At 33.4% G+C, this 26,490-nt stretch overlaps 2 pseudogenes; both read right to left on the minus strand.

The window, feature by feature from the left end:
* Positions 1-11,174: 11,174 nt before the first annotated feature.
* LOC121025879 (olfactory receptor 6C2-like) lies at positions 11,175-13,024 on the minus strand (annotated as a pseudogene).
* A 12,164-nt stretch (positions 13,025-25,188) lies between these two features.
* LOC121025881 (olfactory receptor 6C2-like) lies at positions 25,189-26,144 on the minus strand (annotated as a pseudogene).
* Between the last annotated feature and the right edge of the window lie 346 nt (positions 26,145-26,490).

The raw sequence follows: 26,490 nt of genomic DNA on the forward strand, positions 1-26,490 counted from the left end.
AACGAGATAAAAGGAACTGGAACCTATCAAGATTTCAAATACAAAAGCCACTATGACAGTTGAGACTTTTAAGAGACTAAGAAAGTTGATTATTGTACACTATTATTAATTTGGGAGCCTGTTTATAGTTGGCTATTATATATTCTATATAAATTAGATCTGATCATTTATGAAATAGGACTAAGAAAAGAGAGCTCCTTTTGTAAAAGGTGGAAGATTTATGCGATTTGAAGAGAAACCAGAGCATTAGGAGAGCTCATTTTGTGATGTTTGGAAGATTACTAATCACATGTAAAATGATAAAATGCATGTATTATTAAATTTAACTGCATTTTTTTATTAAACATTTTTTTTTCCAACGTTTATTTATTTTTGGGACAGAGAGAGACAGAGCATGAACGGAGGAGGGGCAGAGAGAGAGGGAGACACAGAATCGGAAACAGGCTCCAGGCTCTGAGCCATCAGCCCAGAGCCCGACGCGGGGCTCGAACTCACAGACCGCGAGATCGTGACCTGGCTGAAGTCGGACGCTTAACCGACTGCGCCACCCAGGCGCCCCTTAACTGCATTTTTACTCATACTGCTATACAAAAATAAAAATGGAAGAAGCATATTTATGTTTTAACCAAAATTCATCTTTGATTTCAAACATTTTGCCATATTTAATTTTTTTGTTGTTCAAAACATTTTTAAAAGGTTTTTTGTTATAAATTATTCAACTACTTTTGATATTGTTTTTATAGTTGAGAAAAGCATACTTTTAACATTTGAAAGGCCAGGGTACTATTCATACCCAAGGGAAAAATATTAATTACGTGTCTGACTTCAATATTAAGAATACACTAAAGGATATAGATAGAAAAAAATGTTATGATAGGAGAAATAGAGGATGTTACTGCATAGTGATTTTTGTGTGTTTTGAGGCATGTGTGATTGGGAAGGAAAGATTCCCAGGAAAGATTTTTTTCCAGTTTATAATTCTGACACCTATTCTGATGTGTATTGTTTTGCACATGAAGTGATATTCCAACAGGCGTTGGGCATCCTACAATTCAACTGAATTGTGATACTATCTACCTGGAGATATTGTTAGATACCATAGGTTAAGGGCTTAGTTCTATAAGACTGCTCTCCACCCACTTCAGAGGTCAATGGCTAGTGTAAGTTGTCACCTCTGCTTCTGACAGACTCCTATAGACCTAAGGTTCCATTGACCTTCTCGTTGGAAGGTCACTTTGCTAGAGTGACTCACACAGCTTGGAGAGACATTTTATTTGCTAGATCACCAGTTTATTATAAAAGGATATAACTCAGGAATAGCCAAATGGAAGAGATATATAGGGTGAATTATGTGGGAAAGGGCACAGATTCCATGCCCTCCTTAAGTGCACCACTCTCCAGGCACCTTCACATGTTTACCAACCTGGAAGCTCTCTGTACTCCATTCTTTTATTTCTTAATGGAAACTTCATTATATAGGCATAATTGATTAAATCATTGGCTATTGGCGATTGAACTCAATCTCCAGCCCCTCTCCCATTCCCAGAAGTGAGGATGGGAGGACTGAAAGCTCCAAACTTCTACACATGGTTTCTTCCTCTGGCAACCAGCCTCCATCTTTAGGTTACCAAGGGCTTCCCAAATCACTTCATTAACATAACAAAAGATAGCCTTTATTGCTTCCATCACATTAGGAAGGTTTAGGAGTTCTGTGATCCTAAGTGGATGAAGACCAAATGGATATATTTTTTTTAATATATGAAATTTATTGTCAAATTGGTTTCCATACAACACCCAGTGCTCATCTCAAAAGATGCCCTCTTCAATACTCTCCCCTCCCTCCCACCCCCCATCAACCCTCAGTTTGTTCTCAGTTTTTAAGAGTCTCTTATGCTTTGGCTCTCTCCCACTCTAACCTCTTTTTTTTTTTTTTTTCCTTCCCCTCCCCCATCGGTTTCTGTTAAGTTTCTCAGCATCCACATAAGAGTGAAAACATATGGTATCTGTCTTTCTCTGTATGGCTCATTTCACTTAGCATCACACTCTCCAGTTCCATCCACGTTGCTACAAAGGGCCATATTTCATTCTTTCTCATTGCCACCTAGTACTCCATTGTGTATATAAACCACAATTTCTTTATCCATTCATCAGTTGATGGACATTTAGGCTCTTTCCACAATTTGGCTACTGTTGAGAGTGCTGCTATAAACATTGGGGTACAAGTGCCCCTATGCATCAGTACTCCTGTACCAAATGGATATTTCTTATTGTAAATCATATCACCCAGCTGATAGATCCTTAATGTTCATGATAAGATAACAGTACTAGTATTATAACTATGATGAATGTGTTGTTTTCTGAGCTTATTCTGTTTTTTCACCAAATAGTAGATATCTTGATGTTCTTTTCATAAATTTTCACAAGTGAAGCATAAACATGTCCTTAGGATGTTAAAAAAATGTGAAATCTCAAAGAATGGTTCTTTTTAATAACAATAGGTATTGCTGGATGATGTGTTGGTAATCAAGTAGAGGAATCTTAAATAGCATCAAGTGACTTAGGTACTCAAAATCATATTTATAAAGGATTCTTTTTTTTTTATCTGAAAAATGTATGTGTGTGTATTTTGGGACATTTTATTGTGCTAAGAACACTTAACATAAGTTCTATCCTCTTAACAAATTCTAAGGGTAAATACATTAACTATAGGTGCTGTGAAAGGTGAAATAAAATGGGGTCACAGGGCACGTGGGTGGCTCAGTGAGTTAAGTGATTCAGCTCAGGTCATGATCTCACATTTTGTGGGATCAAGCCCCACATAGGGCTCTGTGCTGACGGCATGGAGCCTGCTTGAGATTCTCTCTCTCAGACTCTCTCTCTGTCCCTCCCCTGCTCGTGCCCGTGTACTTCTCTCTTAAAAAAAAAAAAAACAACAACTTAAAGTCTTTAAAAAACGGGGTCACTTATGTCAAGGATTTTTTATTTTTTTTTAACAATTTTTTTTTCAACGTTTATTTATTTTTTGGGACAGAGAGAGACAGAGCATGAACGGGGGAGGGGCAGAGAGAGAGGGAGACACAGAATCGGAAACAGGCTCCAGGCTCTGAGCTGTCAGCACAAAGCCCGACGCGGGGCTCGAACTCCCGGACCGCGAGATCGTGACCTGGCTGAAGTCGGACGCTCAACCGACTGCGCCACCCAGGCGCCCCTGTCAAGGATTTTTTAAATGGAGCCAGGAGGACATTAAGGAGATGGGCTTTATGCAAGTCCTCCCTGGTGGAACCATGAACTTTGGTGCTGGGGCAAACCTGAAATATTCCAAGGACTCAGCCTAAATAGCTGCACTTGTTACAGTAAGAGAGTGCTTAGTGATAGCCTTAGCAGCCAATTATATTCAATCAAGATTAACATTCTGTTGGCAACACTAGTAAAAAATTCTTTGTGAACAACTTATGCAAACATTCTCTATTTGCTTAAAAAACTACTGCCTTTTGTTCCCTAGTAGGATACCACTTAGTTTGCTCCCAAATCTATGTACCCCAAATTGCAATTGTTTGATCCCAAATAAATGCTCTTGCTTAATTCTTCTTGACAATTTTAGATTGACATGGCTGGTGTCAGAAGCTGGACCAGAAGCAATCCCACTGCTGCAGGCCTGGTGTGGTCTAGAACTGGGTGTGGTATTCACTCAAGACTTTTGTGCTCACCGCTTCCAGGGACAGCTGTCTCCTTCAACTGTGAGTCCTCTTAAGTCCAGCCTTCTTTCCTTCTGGTTGTAGACTTTCTTTGGAAGATTACAAAGGGAGATGATTGTGGTGCCAGCTCACAGCTGTGCTGCAGGATGGTTTCCCTTAGGTGAATACTCTTTTCTTCCACAGAGGGTCAAATGAGTAATTCCTGGTGTTTAAAAATAGCTGTTGGGTGATTTAAAATTGCAATGACCATCCTGGGGAGGCTTTATTTTAAATGAGTCCACCTTAACAGACACCCTTAAAAGAGAGGATTCGGAACCTCTTGGAGACAATGGAATGCATTCTTTGATTGGTATTCAGAAGTTTCTAAAAAACAAAATAACTCCAAAAAGCTCTAAAAGGATCCACATATAAATAATAATAATAGAAATAATGAAAAAGTCTTTGGTTAAAGATCTTGAGCTTTTGAGTAGGTAATTTTAACTTGGCCCATATGCCAGAAACAATTTGGATCCAGCTATTCTTTTGAGTTTCATACCTCAGGCATAGCTAAAATAAAAAAAAAAAATGCTATAAGATCTCTATGTCTGTCGATTTGTCTGCATGCATATTATAGACATGATATTTTTCTACCTCTGGATGGTATGGCCAAAATTAATTTGTAAAAGAGCTCTATTAAATTGGCTTAAGGTAAATCAAGTGTTTATAAGTTAAGTATTCCTAAAGTTCTTATAAATATAATACAAATGAATGCAAGTGTTTTTCAAGTTCATGTGATCTAGGATAATCTTTGATAAATAAAAGCCAACTCAAGTTTGTTGGTTTAATAAAAACAAGAATGTCTTCAGAGTCATCAGCCTTAGATATAATGCAAACAACTTTTTCTCCCCGCGTTTACTAGTCAAATAAGCTCCTGTTTCTCTATGTTACAAAATTTGTCAACAAGAGGAATAAATGATGTTTGGCTGTTTAATGTCTAATTCAAATATGATTGTTCTGTTAAGCAAGTAATTTAAATTAATATGAATAAGATCAAAGTTTAGACTAAGTTAAACTGAATAATGGCTATTCATTAAATATTTAAATTACTTCCAAAAAAGATAAACATTAAATGCTAAGCATAAGTTATATTAAAAAGCACAATTTTGGCTTTTTGATTTTAAAAAAATGTATTACAAGAAATATTATATTTCTAAAAATTTCAAATGTATTTATAAGCTAGCTACTATACTATGGAATGCTAATTTCTGGTAGTTCACAATTGCTGGCTTCCTCATTTTCACTGAAAAGCAAAGATTGCGAATAGTTAAAAAGGTTGCAAGAAGAGCTAACAATACCAAATGAACCAGAGAAAATGTCAACAGAGTAATAAGCATAAATTAACTCTGTGCCAACTGTGTGCATTGATGCCAAGAGAATGCAGACAAGACAGCAGGTGTCCCTTTAGAAGGTAAGGAGCAGTGAAGTCCCGTAGATTTCTCCTGCTGTGGAAGGATTTACCGGAACTGCTTGTTTTTCAAACTGTGGTCACACACCATTGATGAATTATGATTAACATTTATTCAAATAGAAAATACATATATTATGCATATCTATCTATGTATATAGTTGGATAGGTGATATGTGTCTTTTTTTGTCTATAATTTATCGATTTTGTTATATATTTATTATCTACATATAAATAAATAATTTCATACAATGGAAAATAGAGCATGGCATATACTGAAAGTAGGAAATACATGTCAGTTTAATTAACTTTTATTTCAGTTGTGGTTATGTTTTTTTATGTGCAAGTATGTGCTGGGACATAATATGCACTATTTTTCTCACCGTGGAATGATCCAACATGTTTGAAAGCTACTGCTCTTATACCACAATAAACTGAGACATAAAAGGGTCTGTTCAAGCAGTGAGAAAATCTTAAAATTTTTCAAAACCAAGGCCATCAGAGTTAATACTAATTACCTCCTTAAGAAAATTCTAAAGCTTATTGTTAAGGATACTCAATCTAGAGCACCTCATAAGGGAAAACTTTATTGGGCTGACAATGGTTGTAGTTTCTGTCTGCTGACCCATTTATAGTATGACCTGAACAAAACACCTGTCTTAGTAGTCCATGAGAAGACCTCTGATGAAAATGACTCATCAGATGACCTGCTGGGCAGCTGATAAACTTGGAAGTTTCATGAAACAATACTGGTGGGGAAATATTTCTAAGGCTGCCAAAGTGGTAGCCTTAGAATTGACTTGTACTGTGGCTTTTTTTTTTTTTTAATCACTAACTAGTTATTTTCTTTAGACTCCTTTTCATAATTATTTTTTTGGAAAAGCTCATTTATCTACTTTTCTATGAAGGAATCTGACTCCATTTGTAACATACATCCTTGTATTCCTTCTTTTGAACCCATTTGCTCAATGAAGAATTTCAAGGAAGGGTTTATGCTTGGAATTTTAACTTGGAGAGCATTCCTCAGATTCTTGAGGAAATTAATTATGAAGTACTGATGGATCAAAGTATTTGCACTGTTATTTTTCCTAATTAGTATCCTAATGCTATTTGGTCTATTACACACAGTAAGACTTCTTAGTTGGTGGTAAACACCTATAGTATTGGAGGAACTTGTTGCTTTCATATCTGCTTTTATATTGTTATTTGTCCTGTGGACTGAATCTCTTATTTTTAAATTACTCTATCCTGCCTGGAATTTATATACTAGCTGACTTATCTGCCTTTCTCCAAGTTCTTACAATGGCCCTTGTTATTAGGAATGATTTTAGCCCCTGGGTTAATATTTTTTTCTTGTGACCCTCATTGCTGATGGTCAAGCCTTATCACACCCTTCTGTCCCTATCCTGCAAAAACTTTTTGTTTCTACAAACCTGATTGATTGATGGATTTGTGCCAGAACAAACCATACTCAGGAGGTGCCTGAATTAATAGTTGATCTCTATCCCTAAAAGGAGGGAGAAATTTTATTGGTAAAATTGTAGGTTTCTCTTTTGGCATCTTTGAAAGTACCAACTTCCATCTGGAAAACAAGCCCCAGATATAACTGTCTTCCGTTGGATTCCCTGTTCTTATAAGGAAATCTCTTGTCACTCAGATCTGGACATTAACTAATAATTTTTCTTATGTTTTAAAAATATAAATGGTATAGGTAGAACATAGGTTATTTTCCAGTGAATGTTTGTAGCTATGCACTCTTACATGATTCAGATGATCATAAACTCACTTTGTGTTGGAGTTTATATGACTACAGGGTGGTTTCTTCTAACATATCCTTGTGGTAGAAAAATGAAATCTGTAATGGACCTGGATAATTAGGAAGCAGATATGCTGCCCCTTAATGGGATGATGTGGGGAATTGATAAAAAATATAGAGAATATATCTTTTTCCTGGAACACCCCATCTCTTAGCCTGAATCTGACTCATAAAAATCAAACTCATTATTGCTTCAAGTATACAGAAAAATAAGATGCTATTAAAATCACTCACACAATTCCAGTAAATCAGATTATCCTATACTCTGTAAAGTGGATTACATTTTGATCGTGAGATATCCTTTGAAACTGGTAAAAGAGGGGCGCCTCAGTGACTCAGTTGGTTAAACATCTGACTCTTGATCTTGCTCAGGTCATGATCTCATGGTTTGTCAGATAGAGCCCCGTATTGGGCTCTGTGCTAAGCGTGGAGCCTGCTTGGGATTCTCTCTCTGTATCTCTCTCTTTGCCCCTCCCCTGCTTGCTCTCTCCCTCTCTCTCTCTCTCTCTCTCAAAATAAATAAATTTAATTAAAAAAAACTGGTAAAACAGTCTGAGCAAAGGGACCCACTTACGCTTTGTCCTTAGAAGGTTCTGGATATTTTTGTGTGTGTGGCACACGTATTTACTTCACTCTTATTAAATGGAAAGGACATTATGGGGTTATTTATTTTGTCTATGATGCCACCATTAGAAAGACTTTTCCCCCCCACTGCTCTTGTACCAAGTCTGGGATTCTTCTAATATCAATTAAAAAGAACTTGGTGAAGCTGGGATGGTTATAGTTTTGGATTGCTGTTATCAGTAACTCAATTGTATATAGAAAGGGTCTTGGTCATACCTTTTCCTAAGCATTTTTTTCCTTGGATTGGGATAATAGACTTGGAAAGGACAATATACAACTTATTCATAGTCATGGCCATCACCTCAAATGCTTCTGTTCAAGCATTTGAATTATCAACAAACTCAGGTTGATAAGCACAGAGATTGTCTTACAAAATAAGAGGGAACTTGATATTTTAATGGAGCAACAGGAGGGCACTCATATCCTGTTAGAAAAATTTTGTTTCTATATTGGTCTGGTGAAGTAACATAACTAAAATTTATAAAGGATGATATCTACCTATTAGCTGAAGTGCGACATAAGAAACTAGGGCTTGGAGATTATTTTGATCTCTTTAGTTGTTTACCGTCAGAAATAGGGTCATGGTTAAGAATGATAGGAGAAACTCATTTATCACTCTTAATCTTAATTATATGTGTTACTATGTTAATCAAATGCTTACTAAAAATTGAATCCACTGCTGTGACTCACCCAGATGCACAGCTTATGTTTGCACAGATGACTATATCAGATGCTTTTCATCAGTGTGAATTTTATGGACCAGAAAACTTGGAGGAATTAGTCACAGGACCTTCCCCCCACATCCCCTGCCACCCCCCTCCCCATCCTGCTCCTCTAAGACAAAGGGATTAGAAGGAAACAGAGCAGATAATGGAACCACTCTGGCCTTTTAGGGACTAATATTACTCTCTTGATGTTTCTCCAGGGACTTAAGAGCAAAGAGGGAAAGCGGTGACAAGAGTTGACAGCAATGACTCCATTTTTGTACTTAGGACTTTATCTTGTTAAAATATGAAATTGTACTGGTCTTGATGATTTTGCCAACAGCAAGGTTTTACTTCCTTAGATTTGTTCTTTAGATCTGTTCTGTTGCACTAAGTGTACTGAGCCTTTAGGTACTTCCTAATTCAACATTCTTAACAATTTCCTAGATTAATGCCTAAGATACATGAGGTTTTTGGAATATTATTATTGCTAATTACTCCTTTTATGCTTATCATTTTGCTAAGAAAGATCATCTAAAACCTCCATGGGCATCTGACTGTGGTCACTCCATGGATTGATTCGCCCGAAACGCGAAGTGGCTTACTAAATAAAGCCCCAGATGAGGAAACTGTCTAGGAACCATTTTCTGACTACCTTCATGTTTTTCATTGTGGCCTGATTCTAATGACAGTGTCCTTAAAACATCGCCAAAGATTAAAATTCCCCCCAACATGGGACATGACTTCCTGGGTAAGTCCATCCAGCGATGTGGGCCTAAGCAAATACATGATTGATTAGTCATGTTTTCAGAGAAAGATCTTAAACAAAAGAGGGAAATGTGAAAAGCAAAATGAGATGGAGTCACTTATATCAAGGTTTTTTGTTTTTTGTTTTTATTTTTGTTTTTACAATGAAGCTGGGAGGCCATTAAGGAGGTGAACCTGTCCTCACCCGTGGAACTATGTACTTTTAAACTGGATCTGATCTCAAATATTCCAAAGATTCAGCCCAAATACCTGCAATTTGCTACAATAATAGATTTTGTTTAGCAACCAATTATATTCAGTCAAGATTAGCTTTTTGCCACCAACATCAATAAAAAGTTCTTTGCAAATAATGTATACAAGCATTCCCTTTTGCTTAAAAAGCTGCTGACTTTTACTCCCTAATAGGAAACTATTTGGGTTATTTACCCAAATCTGTGTATCCTGAATTAGAATTCTTTGATCCCAAATGAATGCTCTTGCTTAATTTAAGTGATGCCTATTGATTAACAATTTCTTATTTTTCTCTCCCTTTGTCCCTGGTGACTACCATTCTAATCGTTGGCTTTATGAATTTGACTATTTTAGATATTTCATGTAAGTGGGATCATGGATTACTTGTCTTTCTGTGTCTGGCTTATTTCACTTAAAAGGAGTCTTCAAGGTCCATCCATATTGTTGCATGTTGCAGAATTTCCTGCTTTTCAAAGGTTGGATAATATTCCATTGTATACACCACATTTAATTTATCCAATCATCAGCTGATGGACATTTAGGTTGATGGACATATATTTCTACATATTGGTTATCATGACTAGGGCTGCAATGAATATAAGAGGGTAGATATCTCTTTGAGATCCTGATTTCAGTTTTTTCGGGGGTATATACCCGGAAGTGGGATTACTAGACCAAAGGGTAGTTTTATTCTTACTTTTTTGAGAAACCTAATTTTTAAATTTAAAACTGAAGGAAAAAAAGAGTGACCCAACAAAGAATGAGGAAAATATATTTTGACAGGAAAGCAGTTTTCAAACAGCTGTTGGAAAAGACTTACACATGAACGCAGAGGGGAAAATGTCAGTTCAGATTCCTAAAGCATGGAAAGTAGTGGGATGGGGAAAGTAGTTTCAGAATATGATCTGTGTGAGCTACTTTTTCTGGAGGAAATGTGGTAAACAGTTTATATTCCTCCAATGTATATCTTTATATAATAAAAGATACAAAACCTTTATATATAGCTTTTCATATTCCTTTTGGAAACTTTTCTAAGTTTCCAACATCCTATGTATCTGGCAGTTTTTTATTTCCTTGATTTCTTTGGCAAGGCTTTGTGTATTTTAGTGACATTCTGTGTTGGCATTTCAATATATGTGTCTACATCTGGCAGTCTTTTTTTTTTTTTTTTTGCAATACCAAAATATTTGAAGTCTTCAAAATAGTTATCCATTTTTATCATCTTCCCTTTTACTTGATGTAGTTTTTGAGAAAAGCTTATATATAACATTTAAAAGTTTTGGTTATTATCAGTTTGATACAGTGACAATAGTTACAAATCTTATATCTTTTGTTTTGGTATTTTGATATTTTTCCATAATTGTAAGGTTTATAACTCTTTCACAGAAAAATATTTATTTGAGTGCAAGTCAACTATTTTGCTTTCTTTTGAATTGTTTGGCCCTGAGGGTACATGGGAGTAAATTTTTGCTGGTTTGCTGTCTCCTTTATATTTAGTGTTTAACATAGTACCTGACCTAAAGAAACTACCAAATTCATATTTGTGAAGTGAAATCAAGCGACAAATCATTTGAAAGTTTTGTATTGGAAGAAGCAATGACAATCATTACTTAGTCTTTTGCTGAAAATGTAACAAATTTTCTCTTGATATATTCTGGTTTGGAGATATACTTCTGTTTAATTTGTTGTGTTTTGTTTTCTGATTTTCCTAATTTGGAGGTAAAACTAGGATTTAGATTTTTAAAAACTGTTAGCATGCCTGTTTGTGGAAGGATCTTAAAAGACATTTGTGAGGAAGATGTTACTAGAGCAGGATGAGTGTTTTGAACAAGGTAACTTGACTAGAAAATTTGATAAGTTTATTATATGTGTTTCTTTGGCTTCACATTCTTTTATTTCCTGGAAAATATCACAGTTCTTTTGACTGGGTTATTGAAGGCTTGTTTGATTTGCCTGTTCCTCAGTGTATAAATAAAAGGGTTCAGAACTGGAGCAATGGAGGTAGCGAACACTGTCACACCCTTGTTAATGGCCACTGATTCCTTCACTGAAGGCTTGATATCTATGAGGATGCAGCTGCCATAGGTGATGGAAACCAGTATCCAGTATTTCTGTGTGTTCATAATAGTGAATTTTGGTCTATTTCCTCAGCATTAAAAGTGCTATTATTCTTTTTCACGTGTTTTCTAAGTTATGTGATTATTCATCCAGTTTAGATATTTTGCCTAAAATTTACATGTGTTTGGATATTATTTATTTTGTATATTGAAGAGTCACAAAGAATTTTGCCTTATATTTTCCCAAGGAATCATTTTTATTATATATTGTAATAATATTATAAAGCTACTTTCTTTTCAAAATAATTTTTAAGAAATTGATATGCAAAACTATCAAATATTTGTTTGAAAAATGAAAATACAAAAGTGTCATGAGAAGGGCTCAATGGAAGGCAGGTTAAAGAAGTGTTGAGGGGCGCCTGGGTGGCGCAGTCGGTTAAGTGTCCGACTTCAGCCAGGTCACGATCTCGCGGCGGTGAGTTCCAGCCCCGCGTCGGGCTCTGGGCTGATGGCTCAGAGCCTGGAGCCTGTTTCCGATTCTGTGTCTCCCTCTCTCTCTGCCCCTCCCCCGTTCATGCTCTGTCTCTCTCTGTCCCAAAAAATAAATAAACGTTGAAAAAAAAATTTAAAGAAGTGTTGAGAAAATTAATGTAACTCAAGCATATATTACTAAAAAACACGATTATGGACTTGCAAAATAAAATGTCTGTGGACATTTATTCTTGTTTTTGAGATGTTTTAAAAATATTTCCTTTTACTTAGTTGAGAGCAAGGCAATTCTTTTGATTGAGTCCTTGAAGGCTTTCTTAACCTTGATTGTTTCTCAAGGTATAAATAAATGGGTTTAATGTAGGGGAAAAAGAAGAAATGAGCAGTGAAACTCCTTTATTAATGGTCATTTTTTCTTTTGCTGTAGGATTCATATAGATGAAAATGCATGTGCCATAGGTGATAGATACCACAATCATATGGGAAGAACAGGTGGAAAAGGCCTTTTTCCTTTGTTGAACAGAAGGGAATCTAAAAATTGTCTTGATGATGTAAGCATATGACGGAACTACACAAGTAAGAGTCATATTCAAGGTCAGCACAGCACAGATTATAACTGTCCATTCCACGAACCATGTATCTGAACATGAGATTTTCACTAAGGGAAATGCATCACAGGCAAAATGATCAATCATGTTAGAGTCACAAAATTTTAGATTTAAACCCAGGCTAAGTGGTGGGATTATTACACATAAACCAGCCATTCAACAACAGATGATGAGAATCCTGCAGACCCTCTTGCTCATGATGATCACATAATGCAAGGGTTTGCATATGGCCACATAATGGTCATAGGACATGGTGGCCAGCAGAAAAAACTCTGATACTCCACAGAGGTCAGTAAAAAATACTTGGATGATACAAGCTTTATAGGTAATAATGTTGTCACCTGTTGCTATGCTATACAAATACCTGGGAATAATGGCAGATGTGAATGAGATCTCTGAGAAATTTTTTAAGAAAAAGTACATGGGTGTTTTAAGGTGAGGATCCACAAAAGTGAGTATGATGATTGTCAAGTTTCCACTTACACTCAGTGTGTAGGTGAGAAATAGGAAGATAAAAATCAGAACTTGCAGCTCAGGGTCATCTGTCAGTCCCAGCAGAATGAATGTTGTTATTGTACTGTTTCTCATCACTGGCTTCTGACTTCTCTCCAATCTGGATATGATATTCATAAAAATTTTCTTAAAGATTATAGATTATTTTAACTGTTCTAAAATATATTCAAATTTTTATATTTCTATCTCATGAGATATATTATATAATTATAATACATTAATATATACAATATATATTAATATTATATTAATATAATTAATATATATCTAACATAATTATATTAATATATAGTTAACATATATGTTTATAATATAACAGAAACATGTATTTTATATATATATTTATTTACATTTTATGTCTATCCTGTGCTTAGGATTTTTCCATGTGACTAAGTAGATTACTGAGGGGTGTCATTTTATGAGTAACAAAAATGTCTTTGGCTCTGAAGAATTCTTCCCTGTTCAGAATCTAAGTGACAAAATTTCACCCTCTATTGCATGTCTTTTCTTGGCTCTTTGGGTCTTTTAAAATAAACAATGCTAATATAACGTTGGTTCACTATACAGACACTAGAGCAAAATTTGAGGGCTTTGTTCCAAAAGAAGGTTTTTGGTTTTTGGTGTGTTTTTAGGTTAAGTGTACTTAATTCTTATTAGCAATCTTACAATATGCTGATTGCCCCCCCACCACTTCCTGTTACACAGCCTACTTGTTTTTCTGAATATTCACATTATGTGTACTGAATTTGTGTTACCTTTACTACTGACAAAAGTGATGACTACCTTATATTCCTCCCTCATCTTCCAGTCAATGAATTATTTTATCTTCATTGATGCTACACTAGTAGGGACTCAAATGTTTCTAATATACAATCGATATCCTAAACCTTGAGGTTTTCTGATGCTGATTAATAGAAAATATTTTCCCCTTGCATATCGAGCTTATTTGTTTTATGAGTAAATTCACTTTATTGTTTAACTTGTTGTGTTCTCTTCTTACTGAGGTTGCGGGAGAATTGTTTGTGACAGAATGTTTGTGACAATTTACCTCATTCACAGTGCTTCTAATACACAGAAAAGTCCCTAACTGAGGAACATGGTTTACTCAAAAGTTAGAATCCTCTTAAGAAATTTAGTCTCTCATTCAACAATTGTCAAATATTTATGTACAATGGAGTGCAGAAGGAACAGTTATATCTTAACATACTTGCAGCTCACCCACCTTCCTTCCTTCTTTTCTCTGAATCTTTGAGATGATATGTACCACTGTGAAATCTTAGTGGCCCTCAAACTTTGAGCATTATTCAGTTTTCAAAATATATCTGTTTTTCCCCAAGACATTATAACCTGTTTTATGACAGAAGTTAATAAACAGATTGACACTGAAGTGTAACTAACCGATTTTGTTTTTTCTCCCTTTCAAATATGTTTAAAATGAGCACAAGATTCTACAAGGAAATACTGTCATTTCAGTCATTATGGTGTTCTTTTTGGGGGTGGGAAGAGTAATGCAAGGGCATTTATATACTTCTCTATATATGAAGACACTTTATTTTAAATTTGAGGTTGAATATCTATCCAAAGTTACCCTAAATATTTCTTACATTGTTATATATAATTTGTTTATATATCTTATGCATACAAACCTCCAGGCAATTACATTTATCTACACAGAGGAAATTTATTCTAAAAAATGCCACCTCTTAAATATAACTTAAATACATTAAAAATATAAAAGATATCACTGAAATCCATTTTCTTTCCCAGAAGAAAATATAACCTAGATCCTACAAAGGGAAGTATAGACAAAGAAACAAACTTTATTATACTTAATCTTCTGTTAGTAAATCAGAGTTTCTGTTAGCTCTTTAACCGTAGTAATATTAAGACCACAACGTTAAAAGTGATATTTTTATAAAGGTATTTATGTCTTCACGTTCACTGACATGTCTGGGAATGCATAAAAATTCCCTTGCTTACTTTCTCCAACAACTTGGACAGACTTGGTAATGGGCTCAGTGTTGTTATTAGACTCCAAATATTTTCTTACTATTTCCATCACTGAAAAGAAAATAAATTACTTTAAGGGCTAAGGAACTCCCTCCACTGGTGGAGCAGATGAATTATAAGGGCAAAGAGAAACGCTTTTACCATGTCAAATGTGACTTCTCTTTTTAATTTGCAGAAAATTTTACTAAGTGAAAAAAATAAATGGTCCTTGGTGACCTACAGTCAAGAGTGATTAATTTTCTGACTAATGAAGTTTGGCAAAAACACAAATAACACTGGCTTCAGTGGGGACTGTCTGGAGATAGGAGGATGTTATAGCAGCATTTGACAAAGGTCAGGAGGACAACTGTATCATTTAAATCACACAGTTAATTTGTTTTAAACTTTCACATATACTAAGGCATTTGGAAGTTTTTTATCCTTTTTTATATGATAAAATCCTTTATTATATAAATGTTTTATTATCATTGGCTAATTTTAATCAGATAAGCAAAAGGAAAAGTTTATACTGTACAATTATGTAAGGCTACCGCTTGCATTATAGATTTTATCCTTCCAGATATTTTTTCCAAATGCCTCAACTGTATTATAAGTATTATTTATTAATGCATAAAGATTTCATCCATATCTTATAACTGTATGCAAAATGTATGCTTTTATGGTTGCACAGCAATACAAAGGTACTTAATGCCATTGATTTTTCCACTTCAAAAGACTCAAAATGGTAAATTTTATGTTATGTATATTTTACCAAACAAATACACTTTTATATATTTACATATATGAATTTATCACATGATATACATTTGTTTTTTTCTAATTAGTCACTATTAATGTTGACTATATGATTATTTTGGCAGTTTTAAACCAGTGCCTGAATTAAATGTACAGTGTTCTTTATTTTCTGTAGTTTTCAATCATTCTATCAAAAGCATTTCATACTTATTGTGATTATGTTGGTACTCTGTTAGGAGTATACCTATGTCCAAACTTATCAAATTGTACACTTTAAATGTGTGCAGTTTACTGAATGTCAATTATATCTCAATAATGCTGTTAAAAATTTTTTAAAAACAAATAAAATTGACAGATTTGACTGTATAAAGCCATGAACTAGATGCCAAAAAATCAGCATCACACTTTTAAAGATTTATTATAATCTTAAAATTCATATTTAAGATATTTTAAAAACAAGATACAAATAGGCATAAAAATAATGTCCACTGACACCTAATCATGCTGGCATATGTTTGATATAAATTAATGTTATGGCTCTTATTCTACTAATTCTCTAAAAGTGGAATAATATTTTTATCTAGAAATTTTACTTCTACCAATCATTTCCACACATACAAAAATATTTTAAGCATATCAATATTTCTCAAAGTTGCCCTTGTGCCTCTTGTTAAGTCCTTCAGTCCTGGTCACAACCTGCCTCTCCGTCCCCTTCCCCTGCTGCTTTTTACAGTCAACCATCTTTCATCTGGCTTATTTTACTCAGCATGATTTTTTGAGATTCATCCACATTATTATTCATTCCTTTTATTTCTGGGTAAAATTCCATCTGTGGATATATCACAATTTGGTTGCTATTCACCTGCTTAAAGATACTCTGTCATATTAGTTTTATTAAGGCACTTACCTAGAAAGCTGCTATGAACATTCATGCACAAACCTCTCTAATGACACACAATTTCATTTCTGTTGGATAAACACCTAAGAATGGTTGGGTCATATAGAAGGGATATATTTAAATTTTAAGAAACTACCAACACTTTTCTAAAGTAGTCACATGATTTTACACTCCCACCAGTGGTGTAGGAATATTTTATTGGTGCACTTCTTTGGTATGATCAGTTTTCATACTTGAAACATTCTAGTAGGTCTATTGGATTCCATTGTGATTTTAATTTTTGTATACCTAATAGCTAATGATGTTGAATATCTTTTGGTGCATTTAGTTGCCATCTGTGTATCTTCTTTAGTAAAGTATCTTTTTTTTTTTTTTTAATTTTTTTTTCAACGTTTATTTATTTTTGGGACAGAGAGAGACAGAGCATGAACGGGGGAGGGGCAGAGAGAGAGGGAGACACAGAATCAGAAACAGGCTCCAGGCTCTGAGCCATCAGCCCAGAGCCTGACGCGGGGCTCGAACTCCCGGACCGCGAGATCGTGACCTGGCTGAAGTCGGACACTTAACCGACTGCGCCACCCAGGCGCCCCGTAAAGTATCTTTTTAAATCATTTGCTCATTTTTTTAGTTGGGTTGTGATTTTCCTTATTATTGAGTTTTGAGAGTTTTTTTATTCTGGATAAATAATCAGTTATGTGATTCACAAATATTTTCTCCAAGTTTGTGGCTTGTCTTACTCTTTTAATGTCTTTTTTTTTTTTAACCTTTATTTATTTTTGAGAGAGAGAGACAGAGCATGAATGGGGGAGGGTCAGAGAGAGGGAGACACAGAATCTGAAACAGGCTCCAGGCTCTGAGCTGTCAGCACAGAGCCCGACGCGGGGCTCGAACCCACAGACCGTGAGATCATGACCTGAGCCGAAGTCAGCTGCCCAACCGACTGAAACACCCAGGCGCCCCTCTTAATGTCTTTTTAAGAGCAGAGTTCTTAATTATGATAGATGGTATTTCATCATTTCTTAAAATGTATCATGCTTTTACTATTTTATCTAAAAAAATATTTGCCTAAACCAATCATAATGTCTTCTTATGTTATTTTTTCGAAGAGTATTATAGTTTGTTTTACATTTAGGTCTGTGATTCATTTTGAGTTAATTTTTATAAATTTATTTGTAAATAGTACAACAGATGTATCAAAATTTATTTAAAAAACATGGCTATTCTTCCAGTGCCATTTATTGAAAAGATTAACCTTTCTTTAATGAATTGTTTTTGCATTTCTATAAAAAGATCAGTTGACCATAAGTGTAGGGATTTACTTCTGAAGTCCCAACTCTTTTCCACTGACCTATTTTTCTACCTTTACACCAATATCACCCTGTCTTGATTACTATAGGTTTCTAATAAGCGTTAAATTAAGGTAGGTCCTATAAGTTTGTCCTTTTCAGAGTTGAATTGATTATTCAAGGCCTTTTGAATTTCCATATGAATTTTATAATTGCTTGTCAATTTCTATAAGAAATTCTGCTTGTATTTTAAGATTGAATTAAATCTGTAGATTAATTTCAAAATAGTTTAACTCTTAATAATATTTACTTGTTGATTCATGAAAGTAGCACATGGCTCCACTTACATGGTTCTTTTTAGTCTTCTCAACAAATTCTTTGCTTCCAGTATACAGATCTTGCACATGTTTTGTCAGATTTAGGCCTAAATATTTCATATTTTTGATGCCACTTTTTAGTGTTTAGTTTCTGATTGTTGTTAGTACATAAACATATATTTCAATTTTGTATGTGGATTTTTTTTTCTGACAACATTTATAAATTCATTTATTCTAACCATTTAGAATCCGTAGGCTTTTCAAGTTGCAGGGAAATAAAGGCAATTATTTTCTTCCTATCAAACCTAGATATTTTTCATTTTTGGATTTACTGCATTGACTATAACCTTCCATATAATGTTGAGTAGAAATAGTAACAGTGGGCATTCTTGTCTTGATCTTAGGAGGGAAGCATTCAGTATTTCATTATTAAATGTGGTGTCAGTTGTAGTGTTTGTAGATGTCTTTTATGAAGTTGAGGCACTTTCTTTTCTAGTTTGCTAAGAATTTTTAAAATTAGGAATGGATATTGAACTTTTTCAAATGTTTCTGCGTTGATATGATGTATGTATACATTTATACATATATAATGTATATATGTGTACATTTTATTTTTTAGTCTCAATATATGGTTGATTTTATTGATTTTCAAATGTTAAGTCTTATGTCCCTAGAACAAAATCCTTTGGAGTTTATATAAATCTGTCTATCTATATATCTATTGATGGATTCTAATTGCAAACATTTTATTTTTCCACCTATGTGTAAGAAAAATATTGTTTTGCCCATTTCTATACTTGTGATATGTTTGTCTGATTTTGTTATCAGGCTATTGTTGACTTCATAAAATAAGTTTGAAAATGTCTTCTCCTTATTAATTTTCTGGAATCATTTGTGTAGAATTTGTATTATTTCATACTTAAATATTTGGTACAGTTCACCAGTAAAACCATATGGCTTGGATTTTACTTGTGGGAATGTTTTAAACCACATTTTAAATTTCTGCAATACATAGATGCCAGTTAATCTTTTTCTTTTTTGGAGTGAATTTTAATTTTATCTGTTATTTGTAAGTTCTAGCAAGCCTGGAGTTGGCCTGAGATATTTTTGCTAAATTTTGAACATAGCACTGACACCTGGTTAATGCATAAAATATATTGATCTGTAAGGTTTGTTTGTAACCGTGGGTCTGAGGAGTTTCAGGACAGGTGTACCAACTTGTTAACATTGTTTATTGGTAATAGTGACTTTGATCATTGGCACTTGGTCTAGGTGAGACTACTACAGGGTTCTTGTTTTAAGCTATTTATTTAGCAGGAATATTCGTACATAGTTAGTAAAATATAAAAATTCCCAGTTCTGACTCTGTTTGGGCTCTCTGGGATTGAGGTGTTTTCTGGATATGTCAGTGATTTCTGGCCTGAGAAAGTATGTGCAGCAATATTGTCTACAGATGGAGGACAGCAAGAGGTGTGCACTTTGTTTCTTATCCCTTAATGTGAGCCAGCCTTTGTCAATGATGCATATCCTTATTTTAATGCTGTTCATATAGTGTATTCTTTTCTTGCAATAAACTGTAGCTGTAAATATTGTCACATTAGGTCCTGCAAATCATCTCTAATAATCAAATACTATTTAAGTGCCACCATTGTTCACCAGTGCAACATGATCTAAGGAATTTGTCCATTTTATCTAAGTTGTCAACTTATGATTATGCACTTTTAACAATATTCCTTTTTTGTCCTTTTAATATCTGTAAAATCTGTAGTTATATCACCTCTCTCATACCTTATATTTGTAATATGTGACGTCTCCTTTCTTTCTTGATTTTCTGTAAGAACCAACTTTTATCTGTTGTTCTCTTATGTCAATTGATTCTACAATGATTTTTATTCTTATTTTCTATTTGCTTTGGATTTGATTGACATTCCCCTTTCTCCCCCAAGTTTTAGGGGAAAAATGAAAACATTTATTAGAGATTTTTCTGCTATTTTTATGGCATTTTAGTGCTATAAATTTTCATCCAAATATGGTTTTAGCTGCATCCAACCTATTTTGACATGTTGTGCTTTCTACTCAATTCAAAATCCTTTAAATATCTCTCTTAATTTCTTCATTGACCCATGTTTTATTTACTTTTTCATTAGTTTCCATATATTTGGAGAATTTTCTGATGTATGTTGTTACTTTAATTTTATTGCGGTTAGAATTCATACTTTGTAGGATGTGAATTACTTTATGGTCCATAATATATTTTGTTTTATTATGCATATTTCATGTATTTTTCCATTATGAATACATGTATTTTACACATCTATTATCTATCATCCATCTTTATGTACAGTTAAATACACACACACACACACACACACACACACTGAAGGGTTTGGACAAGGTGTCCATTATAAAAATTTGATATATTAAACACACTTTTCTACTTTTTTTTCTTTTCAAAAAAAAAAACAAAACAAAACAACCCAGGGGCGCCTGGGTGGCTCAGTTGGTTAAGCGTCTGACTTCGGCTCGGGTCATGATCTCACAGTTTGTGGGTTCGAGCCCCGCATCGGGCTCTGTGCTGACAGCTCGGATCCTGGAGCCTGCTTGGATTCTGTGTCTCCCTCTCTCTCTGACCCTCCCCCCGTTCATGCTCTGTCTCTGTCTCAAAAATAAATAAAAATTAAAAAAAAAAAAGAATGTGAAAATCTCTCCTAATCAAAAAAAAAAAAAAAAAAAAAAACCCACCCCACCAAAACAATTCAAGGGAATTACTCCAGATCAAATGATGTAACTCTGATACACTTATATTTAATAAGTGCATGATATTCCGTTAATTGACGGATTTTCACTTGGCTTTAATTTTTTTTGCCACCATTAATGCTGCATTCCACACTGTGCCTTTCTTTTCACAGTATGCCTTTAATATTGTATATTCTTTCAAAATGGTGCTTTAGTTTATGAAAGATAGGAATTGTAGAAATAGAATTTCTATGTCAAAGTATACATATACTTTTAAATTGTAAAATTACTTTAAAATTGATTACTTGCCAAAAAGCTTTAGCAATTTAAATTTTCACATGTGCTGTAGGAAAAGTAGCCTTGTCCTCATGATCCCAGTCAGCAACAGGTGAAAAAGTTTTTTTCAAAATTGACCATTTGATTTGTGTAAATTTTTACTTCAATTTGAATCTTTCAGCATTAGACTATGAATTCAGTTGACAATCATATTCTTCACGAAACAAGTTTTAATATTCTCTAAATTGTATTTCTACTTTTTGCTAATTTCTATTTAGATTTATTCATTTGTATTAAGTTATAAGAGGTCTTTGCTTTAGAAATCATCCCTTTGTCTGTCAGTGGTACACATTTCCTTTCAACATTATTTGACTTATGAATTTTTTCAGTGGTATCTTTTGCCAACCAAAATGGTTAATAAAGTTGGTTTGTATTAATCAAATAAGCTTCTTTTGTCCCCGTCTTTAAATTCTTGAGTATGCAAATTTGTCTCCTTTATATTATCTTGGTCTTAGATATTTTCTAATAAGGTTTTACTTGTTTATTTTTATTCCTAAAATTTTAAACCATTTTGAAGGTAACCCATTTGTTTTATGAATAAAAAAGAAAACTTTTTCATTTGAGTTTTTTCATGTGTAACTAAAACATTTATTAAACCATGATTTTCCTACTGAACTGAAATTTCTCCACTTCTATACTACAAGCAAAATAAAACATATAATAATAAAGACTATTTATTAGTCTGTACTTTCATAATCTTATCTTTTCTGGTGATCATTTTATCTTCTCATTCTAATACCATATTAATTTTATTCCATTGATAATATGTTTTGATATTATATAAAACAAGTTTCTATTCATGGATTTTTTTTCATTTATGTGTTGCACATTCATGAAATTTAATTCTTCCATATTAACTTAGAGTTAATTTGTATAATTTAAAAACGTAAAAAGTTGATTCTAATTGGACCTGTGTTAAATTTATATATTAAGAGTGAACAAATTGATATTTTATGATATGATACATTGCATTCATAATGGCGTTTATTCCAGGGCAGTCATATTGATAGCTTTAATAGTAGAAGCTGATTGCTACTGTAAATATTGTCAATGGACTTGTGTTTGCTTGTATCCTTTACCCAAGTTACTAAATATTCTTACTAAGTCTATTAGATTTTTATTAGATTTTATTGTGTTCTAGGTACATAATAGTTTTGTCAGGAAGAAAATACCATATTTCATTGACTCTATTTAAATGCATGTCATTATTTTAAGTACTTTTATGTGTTATGTATTTTTCCTTAAAAAATGTGACTGGTTAAACGACAGACAATATTAAGATGCGTGTCATTATAAGGCACACGCACATTTCAAAGACGTAAAAACTTGAAAAGATATGGGTTTCATAATTTCTAATTACAGTAGTTTCATAACTTCAGTCTGATAATCCAATTACTTTATTATTATGGCATTTTTAAGATGGCAGTGAAATGTTGAATATCAGTGATGAAAGGGAGCATCTTTGTTTTTTGATTTTAATTTATTCCAGGTGTTTTACTGTTTAATATAATTGTATTTCTGTAGATTTTTTTTTATCATACTTTAGTAGTTCACCATATTTGTATTTTACTTTAAATTTTTTAGAAGTTACTGATTTTTATCTGGTGATAGTTTATCTATTAATCAAAAACCCATATAAAATCTTCCTTTAATTTGTTGGTACAACAAAATCAGGCTATATTTCATATATATATTTCTATATCTGTATACATTTTTTATCTATCATTACTTTATTACTAATGTATCTATCATTTATCATTTGTTTACCATCTACCTACATATCTATTTTCATCATGATCTATCTATCCTTTATATCCTTTATATCTATTATCTACACCTTTCTATAATTGGAATAAATCTTGGTTGACCATAGTATAGTTTTTGGTTATTTTGTTGGATTCTAATTGAAATTGTCTAACTACATTCATCAGTCAATAATTGAAACAAAAATTAAACACTTTGCCTTAATGTTTTAATCAGATTTTTGTCAAATATTTTTTGACAAAAAAATTTTGTCAAATATTTTGTCAAATAGTCATAAAACTCATCAGGGAGAGTTTTTTATTTTTTATTTAGATAATTGAAATCTTAATGAGATTATTGCTTTACCATGGTTGGTTGTAATCTGGTCCTTTTGCCTATTTATTTATTTATTTAAATTCTTTTTTTAAAGTTTATTTATTTTTGAGACGGAGAGAGACAGAGAATGAACAGGGGAGGGGCAGAGAGAGAGGGAGACACAGAATCTGAAACAGACTCCAGGCTCTGAGCTGTCAGCACAGAGCCTGACGTGGGGCTCGAACTCAGACTGTGAGATCATGACCTGAGCCAAAGTCGGACGCTTAACCGACCGAGCCACCTAGGCGCTCCTCCTTTTGCCTTTTTAATCATAGATCTTATTTGCTTACCAAATGTTATGTGGAAATTAATATATTTAAGTTTTCCACATTTTGAATTAATTTTCAAAATTTTGTCTAACCCTTGTTTCTAGCTCTAGATCTTCACATTTTGTTGTGGAATTGTGCTAGACTATCCACAAAGTTATGCTAAGTATGCATTAGTATTCATATCTTCCTTCTGATTTTTAACCTTATATATTTTTTGTTTATTTTGTATTAATTTATGCTTTTGGAAAATTATTAATTTGAATTTTTTAAAAATAACAACTTTGAGATTTATTTATCTTTTGAAATTTATTTTTCTTAATAAAATCATGTTCTAATACTTTTAATTAATTTTATAGTTTTAAAATGTTATAATGAGCAGGAGTTGCTTTATTTTTCTGTTTATTTCTGAAAATAATGAATATATTTGTGGATGAATAATTCTTTAATTTCTTCTGTGTATAGCTTTTTTATGAATTGTCATGAAGTGTGTCTATTTCAATGAATATGTATTTCTTCAATTCCAAACAGTTATATTTGGATGCACTGTTTAATTCTTTATATGTGGTGTTAGTAGATTATTTTTATAGAATTTGGAGTATAAATGCTATTAGAGAAACATAATGGTTCCCAACTCCTCCTCCATAGCTCATAACTTAAGAGAGAAAGAAAAATTTCTTAGAGAAAATTATTGTCTTTTCATAAAAATGGGAATTTTTCTTCTAAATCATGCTTTTAAAATCTTGACTTTGGGCTATTTTGTCAGCTTCATGCATTTTCACCACTTGGAACCTGACACTTCAATACCCTTCTCCATATGGACATTTAATCCAAGCCCCTGTAACCTATAACTCAACACCTTGCCACTCTTTATCCTCCTTTCTTTGCTTTCCTGGGAATCCACAAGTTATAGGTGGGGTTATTTATGTTCATTTCTGATTATTCTGTATCTCTGATACCTTGTGATTGCCCATATTTTAACCTTTACTCTTAGCTATACGTTTAAAAGAGTATTTGTGAGATTTTATCCAACGTTTTTAATTTTTTAATGTATTTTCCTATAGTATAGAAATGCTATTATCTTGTGTCTCAATTGATCCTTGTATTATTATATCATGCCCTCACTTATTTTATTCACTATTGTATCATAAAATTTCAATTCTTACTTGAGGTTTTGTAGTGTTTTATGCACACTTGGGTATAATAATTAGCAGTATTATGCTATCAGTTTTATGGAAGACTAAAGAATAGATTTATTATAGCATAAGATTTATTATATTGGGTTATATTTATGTACAAATGAATTTATGAGAAGTACACTTTCATTTTCTTTACTGAGATGTCTCCCACAAGAAGTTAAATAACAATCAAGGAAAGAAATAAGCTCCTTAAGGTGCAATGCAAGTAAATTGAAACAGGAGCTGAGACATATAACTGAAATATAGATTATTAAAAGATAAATAAAATTATAAGCATTAACAGAAATGTTTAGCACCACACCTTTTATTTAATTTCATTTATTGACTGCTATTTTATTTTACTTCTTTAAGAATGCTGCAACTCTTTTGATTGAGTCACTGAGGCTTTTTTTACTTATTTCTCAGTGTATAAATAAATGGATTTAATGTAGGTGAAACAGAAAAAGTGAGTAGTGAAACTGCTTTATGAACAGTCACTTTCTCTTTTGCTGTAGGAGTCATATAAATGAACATGCATGTGCCATAGGTGATGAAAACTACAGTCATGTGGGAAGAACAGGTGTAAAAGGCCTTTTTTCTTTGCTGAACAGATGGAAATCCTAAAATTGTTTTGATAATATAAGATAGAACTACATATATAAAGGTCAAAATGGGGGTCAGCACAGATTAAAACACTTTGTTTCATGAGCCATGTGTCTGAACATGCTATCTTTAGGAGGGGAGAAGCATCACAGAGAAAATGATCAATAAAATTTGAGTCACAGAATTTCAGATTTAGCCCCAGACTAAGTGGGGGAGGTTATGTATGACCAACAATCCAGCCAACAAGCAGGAAAAAATAAGACTGCTGCAGACTCCTCTGCTCATGATGGTTACCCAATGCAAGGGTTCGCAGATGGCCACATAGTGGTCATAGGACATGATGGCCAGCAAGAAAAATTCTGTTACTGCAAAGAGGTGAGTAAAAAACACTTGGATGACACGAGCATTATAGGTAATGACCTTGTCACCTGTTGCTATGTTATACAAGTACCTGGAAATACAGACAGTGGTGAATGAGATCTCCAAGAAGGAGAAATTTTGTAAAAAAAAGAAAAAAAAGTACATGGGTGTTTTAAGGTAGGGATCCACAAAAGTGAGTGTGATGATGGTCCCTCAGCATGTAGGTAAAAAATAGAAAGATAAAAGATAAAAGATAAAAATCAGAACTTGCAGCTCAGGGTCATCTGTCCCAGAAAATGGATGTTGTTACTGTAGAGTTTTTAATCACTGATGTCTTCTGTCCAATCTGCATGCCTGATAATTCAGAGAAATTATTGTATAGATAAAATCTAATTTAATCAGCTATACTCTACCTTCACTACATTTTCATATTATATTTTAATTATTTGTTTCATGTTTTTATCTAAATTCTAGTTAGTTAACATATAGTGTAGTATAGTTTCTGGAGTAGAATTTAGTGATTCATCACTTACATGTAACACCCAGTGCTTGTCACAAGAAGTGCCCTCCTTAATACCCATCACCCATCTAGCCCATCTCCCTGTGCACCTCTCCTCCAGCAACCTTCACTTTGTTCTCTGTAGTTTTGTGGTTTGTCTCTCTCCCTCTCTCTCCTTTCCCCTATGTTCATCTGTTTT

This window comes from Herpailurus yagouaroundi, unplaced genomic scaffold (genome assembly GCF_014898765.1).
Source record: "Herpailurus yagouaroundi ecotype Mexico unplaced genomic scaffold, PumYag 67762, whole genome shotgun sequence".
Lineage (NCBI taxonomy): Eukaryota > Metazoa > Chordata > Mammalia > Carnivora > Felidae > Herpailurus > Herpailurus yagouaroundi.